Genomic DNA, 15,482 nt, shown 5'->3' with positions numbered 1-15,482 from the left:
GTAGTCTTTGGGCTTCTTGCCTCACCATGGGTGGGATGACATTGAGGCCCAGAGGATGGTTATTTGATGCTGGACTTGACACACAGTAGGTGGTCAAGTAATGTTTGTGGAAGACAGGCAGGTGCAGATTGACACTTGCTCAGGGCTCTTAGGTTTCAATTTATGGAGTAGCAGTTGACGTGGAGATAAGAAGAGCTCTGGATTAGGAATCGAGACAAGGACTCCAGTTCCTACTCTGCTTTGATTGGCTGTGTGACCTCAGGCAAGACACCGACCCTCTCTGAGCCTCAGCTTGCTGCTCGGCATAAACAATGGCAACAATCATCACTCTCTGTCTACCTCCTAGGGTCTCCCTAATGACCAAGTAGATGAAATTATGTGAAGACACTTTGCAAACTGAAGGCACTGGGTCGTGGGAAGAGTAGAGTAAGTCATATGACCTTAGCCTTGGGTATTCTAATGAAGGGAGGCTGGGTAGCAGCTGCCCAGGGCACAGGGCTGCCAAAGAGTCTTGGGGTCAGGGAGGGCACAGGAAGCTTGGCTGCGACAGTGGTCTCTAACCAGTGCTTGGTGAGCCTTCAGCCGTGTTTCCATTATCTGAGAGGGTGGCTCCTGGGGGCTTAGCATGGCACTCAATGCCCATCACGGCAGAGGTCCAATTACATTTTCAGCCACATCCCCCACTTCTTAGGTCACCTTTAGCACTTATGCTCTGGGCTCTCCTGTCTTTTTATACCTTCAGGCCTTTGCACAAGCTCTTCCTATTGCCTGAAATGCTGCCAGCACTCACTCACACACACACACAGAAACTCACACACACATACGCATTTCCAGCTTGAAGCTTCCTCTTCTTGGAAGCCTGTGGTTTGACCTTGTAAGTTAGTGGCTGAGTACTCTCATGGCCTCAAACGTGAGCTCTGGATCATGGACTTGGTTTCATATGGTCACTGCTGTATCCCCATGCTGCAATAATACCTGGCATAGAGCAGGCACTCTCAAGAAGTATTTGTTGACTGAATGAGTTCTTCCATAGCACATTGTGTAAGTTCCTGTCTATATTCCTATTATTGTATTTATCACATCTTATTACATGAAGGTATTTGCTTGCTGGTCACCCCACTGGACTGCCAGCTCCTTGAGGACAGGTTTTTGTCAGACCTCACTGGACCCTGTACCTAGAACAATATACAGTGTAGCTGCCAGTGAGTGCTTAAGTGAATGAATGAATGAATGTTGGAATACACATTTGTTTTACCACAGGCTGGGTATTCCTCCTATAGCCTCAATGCTTCTGGCTCTGTCTGTCATGTTGCAAGGCACACTCACACAGACACACAGAATTTATGATTAGAAGATAAAAGCTAAAAAGTTCTGAGTGACCTGTGAATATATGAGACAATCAATAAGAGACAGAAGCCACAAATTCAGGAGCATCCTTCCATGGTTACTGGACAAACATGTGCATGGTTCTCTCCCATAGCAGGACTCTGGCAGGGCCTACTACCAGTCTATTTGGCATTTTCCTGCAAATCAGTAAGAGGTGCCCTCCCTCTGAGCCCTCACAGTACACAAAAAAGCTGGCAGAGTGCAGGCTGGGTGTCAACTCCCAGGCCCCCCTGGGCCAGGTGCCCTCCCATAGGGCACAGACTCACAGCTGTGAGTCATCAGCCCTGGTCTCTGGGGCAGGTGCAATGTAAGGAAGGAGACAGGTCACCTGGAAAATCAAACTTGGCCACAAAAATAAACTCTGAGGTTTACAGATAAGCTATTTCTGGCCCAGGTGCCAAACGAGGTTTTGCAGCTGGAGTGAAAACTGCCGTGTGTGCCCCGGCCCATCCCTATTAGCTGAGGGGAACTGCACCCTCTGTGTGCATTCTGTTCCTCAACAACTCAGCTCCAGAAATGGGGGCTCCACCCCTGGGGCACTGCCTGCCTTTGGCTTATGATAGTCGATGGTTCAGCATGGGGTTGAGTCTCACAGGCCAAGGAGGGCAGACAAGGTGGGTGCAGCCACCATCCTGGGCACAGGGCTGCTCTGGTGGATGACCCTGTCGGTCCCCGGAGAACTCTAGGAAGACAGGCTGCAATTCCCCACTGTGGGATCACCAGCACCAAATGTTCTACCCTGGTGCTTGTGGGTAGGGGAGGGCGTCTGCAATGCTCTCTCCTGGGAGGTCCAGTGGGGCAGGAGCTGTGCCCAGGGCCCAGCCAGGGAGAAGCAGGAAGCTTTCTCTTCTGTCTGTTTTCACCTCACTGAGTTCAGAAAGGATCGAAGGTGACTTATGAGGATACTGTAAGACAAACAAGTGTGGGGGCAGGCAGGGGTGCGAGGCTTGCTGCCTCCATGAAACCACACGTAGGAAGTCCATGCATTTGCTACAAGTGGGTCACAGATTTGCCTCCGTACTTGGTGGTGCCTCTGACCTTGGCCTTCTACTGGAATGGCCTGGGGTGTGTCACAAAAATATGAATGCCTGGGTCTCAGCCCGAGAAATTTTGGTCTAATTGACCTATTGTGTTGCCTGGATATCGGACCTGTAAAAATTTCCCTATATGATTTTAATATGCAATTGGGTTTGAAAGCCACTGTTTAGACTTGCAAAAGGCAAACAAGGAGCTGATCTGTTACAACATGATCCAGTATGAGATACTATGATGAAGGCTCAGTAGAATTTGTCTGTGCTGAAATCAGAGACTCTTCTCCCAAGGGTCCCAGGCAAGGGGACACGGTGACAGGATGGACATTGACTGCCACAAACTCCTAAATGTAGGCATATCCATATGCTCCATAGGAAAAAAGAGCTTGCGACAGCCTGTGTGTATTAGTCACTTACTCGCGTCCAACTCTTTGTGACTCTATGGACTGTAGCCCACCAGGCTCCTCTGTCCATGGAATTCTCCAGACAAGACTACTGGAGTGGGAAGCCATGCCCTCCTCCAGGGGATCTTCCCAGGGATTGAATGCAGGTCTCCTGCATTGCAGGCAAATTCTTTACCATCTGAGCCACGAGGACAGTGCCTGTAGGGTTCATTAAAAGCGTTTTGGGGTGGGGCAAGATGAATAGGGCTGATGTGTCACAGCCAAGGTACCCAGCTTTCAGAAGCCTGGATCCAGGGGCTAGATTTTAGAGTAGCTGAAAAAGCAGATAAATTATACAACATCATACAGGAATTTTGTTTCACCAAATCTAGGAGAAGGGGACAACAGAGGATGAGATGGTTGGATGGTATCACAAACTCAATGGACATGAGTTTGAGCAAACTCCAGGAGACAGTGAAGAACAGAGAAGCCTGCAGGCTGCAGTCTACAGGGTCACAAAGAGTCGGACACGATTTAGCTACTGAAGAAAAACAACAACAACAAATCTCCATAACTTTCACCCCAATTCCTCAGGGCTTAGAATCCAGGAATTCGGCAATACCTTTGAGATGAGACTATTGGTTAAATCTTTAAGATACACAGATGCCCATCCTCATGAGAATGATGAAATTGGAAGGTCTGGGGGAAGGACCCACGCATCTTGTTTTTTAAACTCTCCAGGTGACTGCAATGTTCACTGAGGGCTGAGCACTGCTGGCCCAGGTAGCATCATTTTGCCTCTGAACCTGTCCACTTTCTCTTGGGAGTTAGGAAGATGGGGGGTTATTCTCCATTTAAAGCAGAGGAGATGGAGGCTCAGAAAGTTGCATGGGGCTTGTCAAGAGCTAGTGGTGGGTTTGGGATGAGAGCCCAGTGGTCTCTCCTTCCAAGGTCCCATACATTACACTGTCTGTGAGGTCACTCTGTCCTGCAGTCCTGTGATCTCTGAACTGAATAACATCATCTGATGCCATAACAGGGAGATAAGAAAATGATCCCTGTCCTCCAGAAGCTCATGGTCCAGAAAGGAGGATGAGAGGCTCAAGGCAAAGGAGACAAAGGTTCACAGAGAGCTGAGGGAGAGCCGATGCTTCATAGCCAAGAGGTGGCTTCTCTTGGCCAGGCCGAGTCTGCGATGCAATCAGACAGGTGGGTAATGGATTCTCAGAACTAGAGAGAAGAGGTCAGGACCTTGGGACAGAGATGTTGCCCGAGAATCAAGCCCCGGGGACAGCCGAAGCAGAGGGAGTAGAGGGGCCACTGAGAGACAGGAAAGCTGAGGAAAATGCAGCAGCACAAACACCCTCATTTACAGGCAGAAGGAAAGACGGTCTGGAGTGGCCAGAAAGACAGGGAGATACAGCCCGCCCAAGCTGACGGTGGGAGGCTCCCTTTCTCCATGAAACAAAAGGACCCTGACTGAGGAGTCCAGGGTTGGCGGGAGGTCTTGAGGAAAAGAGGGAAGGAAGGGATCAGCTGTAGGGACCAGGCCGGGAATGGGCCAGTGATGCATGAAGCATGCCCAGCCAGGGCTCAGGGTTTGGCTAAGGCTCCACTGAAGGATCTGTGCCCCAGCCCGTTGGTTCAGGGTGGAAGCCGAAAGGGGATGGATGAGTAAGGGAAGGAGGGAGGAGGGAATGGGGAGCCACAGAAGAGAGGCTGTGTGGAGCGAGGGAGTGAAGAAAGGAGAGGATGTGTGTGGTCAGCAAGGGCACCTTTGGGCTGGCTTTGCAGGGTGAAGCTGCTCTGAGTGCAAAAGTCCAGGGCACAGCACACAGTGTCCTCTATGGAACAACTCCAGGTCTTGTTAGACCTGGGACATTTGCAATGTCCTCCCAGGATGCCAGGCTCACAGAGGGACTTGGGGCCTGGGTGGGCATCACTGAGAGTCCCAGGATGGGGCCTGGGGATGCTACGCAGGGGCATTCCTACCCACTGATGGCAACTGGCATTGGCTCTTCATCAGTTCTGCACCTAGGTGTCTATTAATACCATTCTTGGTTCAACCCTCAGTCTTACACAAACTAGATCCTTAGCTTGACCCCCAACTGCTCAGCCTTGCTGCAGCCAGGATCACACACTGCAGTGCTGGCCTCAGATTTCCCTCCTGCTGGCTGGTTCTGGTACCATCCTCTCGGTTATGCAGAGGATTCTCATCAAACCACTGCCAAGCAGAGAGTGGCCCTCCATGCTCTTTATCTGAGCAGACCCTGCTTTGTAGCAGGAAACACAGAGCGAGGCAATCTGACCCAGTTTCCACAGGAAGGTGATGGTTCTACCACTGGTCACCAAGGGCCAAAGCGGGCCATGGAAACTTCTTATCTTCTTGGGAACCAGTGGGAGTCCTGCACGTGAAGGAAATGGACAGCCCAGCACTGGGCCACGTGCTGTGGTGGTGCTCCAAAGAATGGTTATGACTGAGTGTATGGTGAATATTTATTGAAAGCCCAGCAGGCACGGGGTGGGGTGGGGGAAGGGAACACAGAGAATCAATGTGATTCCCATCCTCCAGGGCTGTCCAGATGGTGGGGAAGATCACCAGGCGTTCACAGAGACTTGAGGCCCACAAGGAGTGTATCCTACCAGATATGCCTGGTGAGGTCACCTTCAGTGTCTTCCCAATCTTAAAATACGGGCTTCTCCAAGGCTGGGATGAATAAGAGCCGTGTGTCACCCTGCAACAGAGGTGGGGAGGAGAAGACTCCCAAATAAGGGCCATCAGAACCATTGCCTGGGTCTCTCTGTCCCCTCTCTGCCATCCACACTCACCCTAGAACTCGAAGACATATTCTTGGAAGGCTGACTTCAGTGAAGAGCATCTCCTGAATCTTTTCTCAAACACTGAATGCCATGGTCACCAAATCCAAGCTTGTTGTTCTCGTTGTTTGGTCTTTAAGTTGTGTTGACTCTTTGCGACCCCATGGACTGGAGCCCACCAGGCTCCTTCGTCCAAGAGATTTTCCAGGCAAGAATACTGGAGTGGGTTGCCATTTCCTTCTCCAGGGGATCTTCCTGACCCAGGGATCGCACCCGCGTCTCCTGCATTGACAGGTGGATCCTTTACCACTGGTCCAACAGGCTCAGTTTTCCAACTGAAGCTAGTTTTCAAACTCTCCTCTCTGGCCCGGCAGTCGCAGAAGCAAAGCATTCCCTAGTGTCCAGGATGAGTAGCCAGATAACTGTCCAGCCAGCCAGTGGTGCTCTGAGAACAACTCTCAAGGTCAGGATCCCATCTGCCCCCGCTGGCCACCCTGCCTGGGGTGCTGGGTGGCAGCAGGCTGGATGCACGTGGATGTTTCTTCTGTTTGAGCAGCTGATTCAGGCCTGGCTTGGAGCCCCCTCCAGTTTCCTGCTGACTGCAATGGCTGCTGCACCTTGGGATCCCTTCTGTTTGTGAGGGCCCTGGGAGTGGAGGGCACCCCAGCCCCACTGCCTCTGAGTCCAGAGAGAAAGCTCTCTGACCACTGGACAATGGGGACATGGAGGAAGCTGGCTGGTCTGCTGCCAAGGCCCCTGATTTGGAAGGAAGCTGGGGTTCAGGCTCCAGGCTGGCCCCAGGCAGAGGCCCTGAGGCTCTTGGTCAGTGGGCATCAGGGCGTGGTCCTGCGGAGAGCACACACCTGAGCTCACCCAGCACCAGGCCCCAGAAGTGATGCTGGGTGACACTGGCCCCTGGACCCCTAAAGGCCTGAGTGTCATCGAGACGTGCTAGCCTAGGCCATTCAGCCTCAACTGGCCTGAATCCCACTGCCCACGCCCCCAACTCCCACCTTCATTATTCTGGGCCCCCCCGCCCCTCCTCAACTCCCCTGACTGCCTGGTCTTCATAATCTAGGTTGGAGGCTTCTGAATCAAAACTTTAAGCCTGAGCTCTATAAATTTAATCCAAGAAAATAATCAAATGACTATGTAAAGACACATCACAAAAATGTTTGTTGTAGTGTTATTGGTAAGAGTGATGTATCAAAAATGCACTGAATTTCCATTATTAAGGCACTGGTTAAATAAACTGTGGGGCTTCCCCTGGTGGCTCAGATGGTGAAGAATCTGCCTGTAATGTGGGAGACCCCGGTTTGATCCCTGGGTCGGAAAGATGCGCTGGAGAAGGGAATGGCTACCCACTCCAGTTTTCTTGCCTGGAGAATCCCATGGGTAGAGAAGCCTGGCGGGCTACAATCCATGGGGTCGCAAAGAGTTGGACACGACGGAGCAACTAACACACATACAAGTAAACTTTAGAGCTTATTATGGCCGTACGATATGAAGCCTTTAAACTACTGTAGACGGACTTCCCTGGTGGTCCAGTGGTTGGAGCTCCGTGCTTCCAATGCAGGGGGTGCAGGTTTCATCCCTGGTCAGGGAACTAGAATCCCACATGCCTCAGGGTGTGGCCCCCCAAAAGAAGATGTTATAGAATTGTATTTAGGGACAGACTGTGAAGTGGACATAATGAGTCACCAAGCAGTACACACCATGTGACCTCATCTGTGTGTGTGCATGTGTGCGTGTGCCCTCTGTTAAAGGAAAACAGCCAGGAAAGGGACACTGAAATGGCTATTTCTCAGGACTATGGTTATATATAATTTATATAATTTTAGGTGCTATCTTTTAAAATATTTTTGCAATGAACAAATACTATAACATTGTTTATTTTAATATTAACATATTTTAATGTTAACATTTTAATATTAATAATATTTTAATGACACTTAACAATACTATTTTAATAACAAGAGAAAGTTAAATTAGAAAGGAAGAATTACAATTTTTGAGGAGCTTAAGAGTCACGTAGCTGCTGGCTGCCCCCAGACCCAAATTCCTGTGGGGCCAGAACCCCAAGTGAGTGATCAAGAGAGCCCGTCATGCTTGTGCATTGATTCCAGAAGGGTGGGGGCCCAGAGGGCTAAGCTTGGCTCTGGGTACCAGGGAATCTCAGGGCTATGGTAAAAATCTCATGAACAATATGGTGAGAGGACCAGCTACATCTATTATACCTCACGTCCCCGAGGTAATCACTGTCAGAGAAAATGTCTTTCTGACTTCCAGGTGAGCTGACCTACCTTGCACCGTCCGTCTCTGGCAAGCTCAGGATTCGTCCCCAGGATGCAAAATCCTCGATGGCCACCAACACTTAGCACGACGTGAGCATCACCAGGAGGCCAGGCCGTCTAAAAAGAGACAAGAGAAGAGTGAGGGTGCGGTGGCGAAAAGATAGCATCTTTTTCGAAAAGCTCTTTTGTGGAATTCCAGCATCTTAGGTGGTCCCCATCCTAAATGGGAGCTTGTCCCTACCTTGGATTTCCTGGTGTGGATGACCACGCACAGGCCATACCCAAACTCTGCCCTGGCCACCAAGATAAGGGGGTCTGAGTGGGTAGCAGAGAATCCTAGGGGGCAGATACGAGATCTCAATTCCCCACTCCCCAATGCACAAGGCTCTAATCCCCACAGCAAAGCCATAATCACTCAATAATAATGAGAATCATGGCATTCTTTTCCATCTAATCCAAACCAAGAAATTCCAGAGATGGGAAAAAATAAAAAGTGTACATCTTTAATTTAATGCTGAAAAGAGAATAGGACACAAACTTGAGAACCACCAAAACAAATCATTACTTTTAGACAATGGACCAGAAGATCTTGAGGAGGCAAATGATGGGTTCCCTGGAGAGATGGTTTTTTTAATGAAATATATAGATTAATACCTCATAGAAAGAGACTATATGTTAAGGGGAGGCAGGGTTATTCCTAGTTTCCTCTTTCAAATATAATATATATGAATACCATCTTCAGGACAGGCAACATCACCCTCCACTGCAATAAATGCACAACTGTCATTACCTGGGGATCAATATATTTTTCTAAATTGAATATATCATTATCAATTGATTTTCCCTTTTCCTCTTAGCACTCCAGAGTCCCGGCTAGCTGGGGAAAGCTTTAATGTGATATGAAGGATGTGGACAGGTAAATAAGTTATTGTAAACTAATTTCATCTTACGATGCACTTCAGTCCAATGACACGATGGGTCTTTCTCTGAGCCTCTTACCTTAAGCTTTTTCAGCTGCTGTGGACAGACACGCAGGCCATATCAAATGGCCACTTTAAAGCTGAAAGTGGCAAAAACAGTATTTTTTCTAAGGATAGTGTGTTCCCTTTACGATTAAGAAATAACCTCTGTAGGGAAGCAAAGTAAGCCAAGGTCACCATTTAACTCTGACATGGAGCCAAAGTCGTGAGCACATTTCCTCTACCAAGCTTCCGTGAAGCTTACGATTAAATCGAACCCTTTGGCCACAAAGTATCAACAGTACTGGTGACAAAAACGATCGATGTATTTCTGGGAAAGATCATTGGCAGATATGTGTTGGGGAAGAGAGAGGACTAGGGGACAGCGGTCAGTCCATTTTAAGATCCTTGAGGATCTCATTCATTTATATGCCCATTCATTCATTCAGTACATGTTAACGGAGTCCCTGTTATGCATCAGGCAGTGTCTAGGCGCTGGGACTACGAGGAAACAAAACAGAAGAAAAAAAATCCTGCCCTCCTGGAGCTCATCTTCTAGTGGATGGAAACACAGAATAAACAATAAACTTAAGAAATAAGTACAAATTGTCCAGTAAATTTGAAGGCAGTCAGGACTATCTGTTAGAGGAGAAGTGGAGCAGGAGATGAGTGTGGGGTGTGGTACAGAGTAGAGAGGGCGGTTGGGGTAACAGGCCCCGTGAGAATATGACATTTGAGTACACTGGAAAGTGACGCAGGTGTGGGCCATGCAGGTGTCCAGGGGAGGGGAGCATTCAGAGCAGAGCAAGAATCAGTGACTCGTGTTCCTGGATCCGCAAGGACCCTCCGCTGTGGCTGGACATGGGACAGCCACACAGGACATTAAGCTGGAGAGGTGAGAATTCAGTTTGTGTGGGGCCTTGCAGGCCACTGGAAGAGTGGGGGTGGTTTAGTTGCTAAGCCGTGTCTGACTCTTGTGACCCCATGGACTGTAACCCGCCAGGCTCTTCTGTCCATGGGATTTCCTAGGCAAGAATACCGGAATGGGTTGCCATTTTCTTCTCCAGAGGATCTTCCCCACCCAGGGATCAAACTCACATCTCCTACATTGGCAGGTGGATTCTTTACTGCTGAGCCACTGTAAAGCCTACTAACCGAGAGCCCAAGACCCTGGCCACCAAGCTTTAGAAAGAGCTCTCACTCTCGAGACAAACTCTTGGTTGCCAATATCAGGTTAACTGGCTTCCCTTCTCTCCATCTCAGACGGCTCGACTCTCTGGGCTGTGCCAGATGGATAGGGCAGCCCAGACAGGAGCTGCGGGGCAGTTCAGGGGGCGAGTCAGCAGGGCAGTCTACACTGTTCTGTGACAATGGCCTCGTGCTTCTTCCTTTGTGGTCCCCGGAGGCCAACTTCTAGAGGAGATAACCAAAACAAAGTTCTGAACAAAAATAAACTGCATGCAGAGCAGAGTTCTCTGCGGCTGTTCCCTAATGCGCTTCTGAAAAGATCCTAGCGCAAACTGACATTAGACGTCACAGGCTGTGCTGGGTATCTCCTGTTCACTCCTCCAGGTCAGCTCTCCATCGATTTCTGTGTCCTGGGAGGCTCACCCAGTCAGCACGGAGAGCATCACTCCAGCTCTGAGACCCTGGGACTTCCAGTTATGTTCAGCCAATGCAGACACCAGCAGGAGACCTGGGATTGGGGTGGGGCTGGGTGTTTATTTGCCCCCTCTCCTTCTTCCTTGCAGAGTCTTCATGAGATGGCTGGGACCTTCTGCTGAAGGTCACGGCTGGTGGCTGGTGTTGAGGAGGACACAGCTCTCTCTCTGCCTTCCAGTAACAGCTCCCTCCCCTTGCCCTGATTACGAGCCCTGGGGTACTGCCCTGTTGTATGCTCTCTTCCTACTGTGTCTACACCTTTGTGAATAGCCCTTTCATTGAACTCTCTTCAGATTACACATTTGGATGTGTCTGTTTCCTGTCAAGATCCTAATGAATACATTCTCAGAGACGGTTAGAGGCAGGACTGTGGAAATCAGACTTCTGAATTAGAATTCTAACATGGCCCTTAGTTTTGTGACACCAGCTAAATTATTTAATTTCTATGAACTCTCGTTTCTCTTTATTAATGTATCAGAGAAACTGGTACATAATTATTATCCACAGCAAAAGCATCAGCATCTCGCTATTGCTATCACCTGCTCACAGTCCCAGGGCAAGTCACACCTCCGTCATGACATCTCTGCCCACCCTGACCAGAGGCCCCTCCCTTGAGGGGTTTCTAGCTGTTCTTGGCTCATATTTAGCATTAGTTAATATCTCAGTAATTTCATCTCTTTCCTCTTCTTGCTCTTCTTTCTTCCACCCAACCACTAATTCTTGCATCCTGAGCATCCTGAGCACAGACATTATCTTAATGTCTGAATCTCTGGCTCACAGCACCCATCACATGGGGGTGTGTATAGACCCTTCATTATTCACTATGTTTTCTTCTTAGAAAGCCTATAAGTTCCATCCATCTACCTAAACATATTCTACTCTAATGAGATACATGGTACTTAAAATGATTTTAAAATAAATGACTAGAAACCGATTTCTAGTAACAATTTAATTCCCAAGATAACACTGTAAAATCTTTAGTTTCCAAAGATCATGGCCTGGGAAAATGAATCTCAGGAAAGAAACCAGGAACTCCAGGGAAGTAGGTATGAATTTTCATCCCTGAGGGAGATGAAGGTTCAACTTCTGGACTTGACTTCTGACCTCTCTGGTCAATCCAACCTTTTCTCTCCCACTAATCTCATCCTCAAAGGACAGCTTCCAGGCCTATCAAAAGAAAATTTAAAAAGCCAAAGGATGAGGGACTTTTTTAACTTAAGTTTTAAAAATAAGTAATAAGTCAATGTCTATGAAATTGGTCTTAAATCCTTCACCTTCTCAAGGCCTTTGCTGCTACTGCTAAGTCGCTTCAGTCGTGTCTGACTCTGTGTGACCCCATAGACGGCAGCCCACCAGGCTCCCCTGTCCCTGGGATTCTCTAGGCAAGAACACTGGAGTGGGTTGCCATTTCCTTCTCCAATGCATGAAAGTGAAAAGTGAAAGTGAAGTCGCTCAGTCGTGTCCGACTCTTCACAACCCCATGGACTGCAGCCTACCAGGCTCCTCCGTCCATGGGATTTTCCAGGCAAGCATACTAAAGTGGGTTGCCATTGCCTTCTCTGCTCAAGGCCCTTACAAGATGCTAATTCAGTTTGACAGAGCATAAAGGCCAATATAAAACCAAGACTCATGGATGGGCTGTTTGGGTTACATAACTATCTAAATGCTGGGAGATCCTCAAAATTAACTCAGAGATATTTTTGAGACCCATTCTAAGTCTATAAATAAAGATGGTTCCTGACATGAACCAAATTGATAGCCAAGAGAATAATAAACAAAGGCCCCAGGATTTCATTTTTACTTCCCTATAAAAGATATCAATTTTTTGGGGAAAGAAGTTGCCTTAAGAGAGGAGAAACCAATTAGGGAGGCTCCCATTTGATGCAGGATCAGAGAGCAGCTCTGCATGGGTCTTGACCACGCTACCCAATTATGACTCCAGTGTCCGGGCAGCTCACCACCCTTCAGCCAACTGGGAAACAAGGATTCTTCCTTAGAAGGAAAAGAGCAAAATAACTGGAGGCTGTAAACTAGAGCAAGAAAACCAGCTCCCACACCCACCCTCCCATCAGTCCTGGAGAAGGACCCTCGGGCACCCCTGGCACAGGCTTGGATGGCTGCTCTGAATGTATCCTGCAAGGGGAACACTCATTCACATTCTTCTGCATTTGAGAAGAGAGAAAAACAGGCCATCCATTAATAATATCAACCATGGCTCACCAAAGCTTGCAGGCGTGTTGCCAACCCCCAAATAAACACTCTCTCTGAGTGTTTATCTATCAGGTTCTCGACAGTTCATGGACTGAGGGGTCTGGAAGGCACTGCTTTTTCAAGGAGAGCATTAAGATGCAAAGATGCAGCACAATGTGGAGGCTTCTTGTTTCCATTAAGGGCCACAATTGGCCACTGATGAGACCCATTACATATTCCCCACGGTGGGGATGCATTGCCTGGCGAGTTATTTTGTGGGCACGTGTGCTTCAAAGAAAGACAGGATCTTCAGAGGCCATCACTCCTCACCAAAGGATAATAACAATATTTTCATAACATTTGACGTTTATGATATCTACCTGTTCACAGTTTATCGTGTACATTTTAATAAGCTTATGAATACGTACTATTAGTATTCCCATTTTATAGATGGGGAAACTGAGGCTCATGAAGAATCCTCTAAAGTCACATAGCAAGTGGAAGCGGGAGGGAGCTAGAACTGGAGCTCTAGGTTTGTCTGCCCATCCCACGTCTTTGTTCTGAATTTCAGCCCACTTGTTCCTGGGACCCTAATCAATGAGGAGCCTAGAGTTGTTTTGTGTTTTCTCTGAAGTCATCACCCTGGGCTGAATAAAAGCACAGGTGTCAATGGACATTACATTCCAATCAGGTCCTGGTGAGCCCAAGCCAACCCCATGACCCAGCTGGCCTCTCCCTCAATCCCTGTTGCCAGCTTGTCAGCCAACCCCAGATGCTCTGAGGTGGTCAGGTTCCCAAGTGACCCCCCTCACCCTGCACAGACCCTTCCCACAGCAGAGAGATCACAGACGCATTCCCCCCACCGCCCCCAACCCCAGTCAATAGGAGGGTAGCTCACCTGGATTCTTGCTACTATTAACTCAGAGTTTCTCAACCTTTTTCATTGTCAGCCTCCCCCATCCCAAAGAGGAAATTTAAATTCTTTCCTATGAGAGAAATTCCATTATAACGAGGCAGATGCTGTTGGGCAGAGTGGAGTCTGGTAGCTCACAACCACTGCACTGAGGTTTTCTTGCAGCTTCCACTCCAGCAGTCAATCCCCCACTCGCCCAGCCCACCTGATACTGCACCGTCCCCCACACCCACTACTGCCAGACCCTCATCTCAGGGCCAGCACCGCCACCTGCCCTGTCACTGCTCAGAACAGTTCTCTCCAGTCTCCATCACGGCTACCTGGGGTGAGGCCTCCCCTTCTCACACCTGGATCATAGCAACAGCACCCCCTCATACCCCCACAACATGGCTCAGCTGCTGCCAGAGGGACTGTGTTCAACCCTGAACAGGTCACACTCCTCCCCGGCCAGCGGCCCTCCATGGCAGGGGCCCCGGAGAACCCAGGCCAGTCTGGACTCCTCCCAGTGTCCTGCTGTGTCCAGCCTCATGTCCTTGATGGCATCAGCTCTCCTCCACCACTGTGACCAGACCCACACCTGGTCCTCCTTCCTGGCCCTCCTCCTCCTGCCTTCATTCACCCCTTCTCCTGAAAACTCCTCTCCGATAGGTCTTTTGCATTGTCTGGAGAACAGACCCTTCTGGGGTGAATTACTGGGAATGTTAGATAAGAACTTGGTGTCTCCAATGGAGGCTTCTCAGCAGCCCCTCTTCTGCCCGCTTGGCTGGTTTGGGCAAAAGGGGACAAAGGGGTCCCCAGGCACTGACTGGGTCTGAAGTCTTGCCACAGCAGGGCTCGCCAGAAACCCAGAACGAAACATTTCAGTAAAAGAAAGTTGCAAAATGACTGCTCCCACATGAACTACTTTCTCATTGCATGGCTGACCCGCTTCAATTAACTAGGACTCCCTAAGTCAGTGCCACCACTCAGAGTCCTGCACAAGTTAACAGGGGTTTTCCTGTGCCTGGATCCAGGACCAGGATGACCGTGCATTTCTGGGGGCTGCAAGCTGGAGAGAAGGGCAGAGGCGCCAGCAAACCTGTTCCACTGACTCTCACGCGGCGGCGGGAAGCTGCGGCCAGAATGTGTGGCACCTGGCACGTAGTAGATGCTCAATAAGGCTCGGCTGAAGGAGGGAGAACGCTTCCAAGACTCCACTCATTTTCTACAATTTCGCTTCGAACATCTGGACGTTCACACCACAGCTTCATGGTTGGAATACAAACCAGTTTGAGAAAAAAAAATCAGACATGGCTTCCAGATTTCGCTCTTATAAACCAGGCCTGCATCCTCCCTTTAAATTGCAATAATTCCTTCCCAGATGTTGCTTCTCCTTCAGACCCATAAATTGAAGTTTTTCATGATGACGCTTCACATTTGCCTGGTGCCATGGGCTCGGTGGAGTGTTTTCTGCATCTTCTTTCCCTCATTAGACGGCCACGCAGACCCCACGGGAGGCAGGGCAGGGGCTGGCATCCTAATTCAGAGACAGGAAGGCCAGCTGCTGGTGTTGCTGAGCCGGATTGCGGTGCAAACGGGTGTTCCCCTCATTCCTGGTGCTGAGAGATGGGGTTCTCTTCTCTCCAGCTCTGTCCAGGTGGCCAGGTGGGTGGGTCATCTGTGGAGGCTCCACCTGCATGACCATGCTGCCCACTGAGAACTCTGACCCACGTGTGAACAAGGCTCTTCCCTTGGTTCCCCCTGCACTCCCGGGGCCAGGCTGTAGCATTTGAACAAGACTTATCTCGACTCTTGGGGAGTAAAACAGAATTATAGGCTAGGAGGGGGTTGACAGCAGGGGAAAAAGG

The 15,482-nt window shown here is 49.3% G+C and overlaps 1 protein-coding gene across 1 annotated transcript in view; it reads right to left on the bottom strand.

Moving 5' to 3' along the window:
* Positions 1–15,482, bottom strand: part of KLHL29 (kelch like family member 29) — a 331,409-nt gene that overhangs the window by 231,597 nt on the left and 84,330 nt on the right. The window contains exon 2 of the mRNA XM_005895660.3: positions 7,921–8,028. The gene's annotated coding sequence lies outside the window, so the exon portion shown is untranslated. The remainder of the gene's footprint in view (positions 1–7,920; positions 8,029–15,482) is intronic.

This window comes from Bos mutus, chromosome 11 (genome assembly GCF_027580195.1).
Source record: "Bos mutus isolate GX-2022 chromosome 11, NWIPB_WYAK_1.1, whole genome shotgun sequence".
NCBI classification, from domain to species: domain Eukaryota; kingdom Metazoa; phylum Chordata; class Mammalia; order Artiodactyla; family Bovidae; genus Bos; species Bos mutus.
Note: the sequence above shows the minus strand (reverse complement) of the source record. Positions and strands in the feature narration are given on the sequence as shown.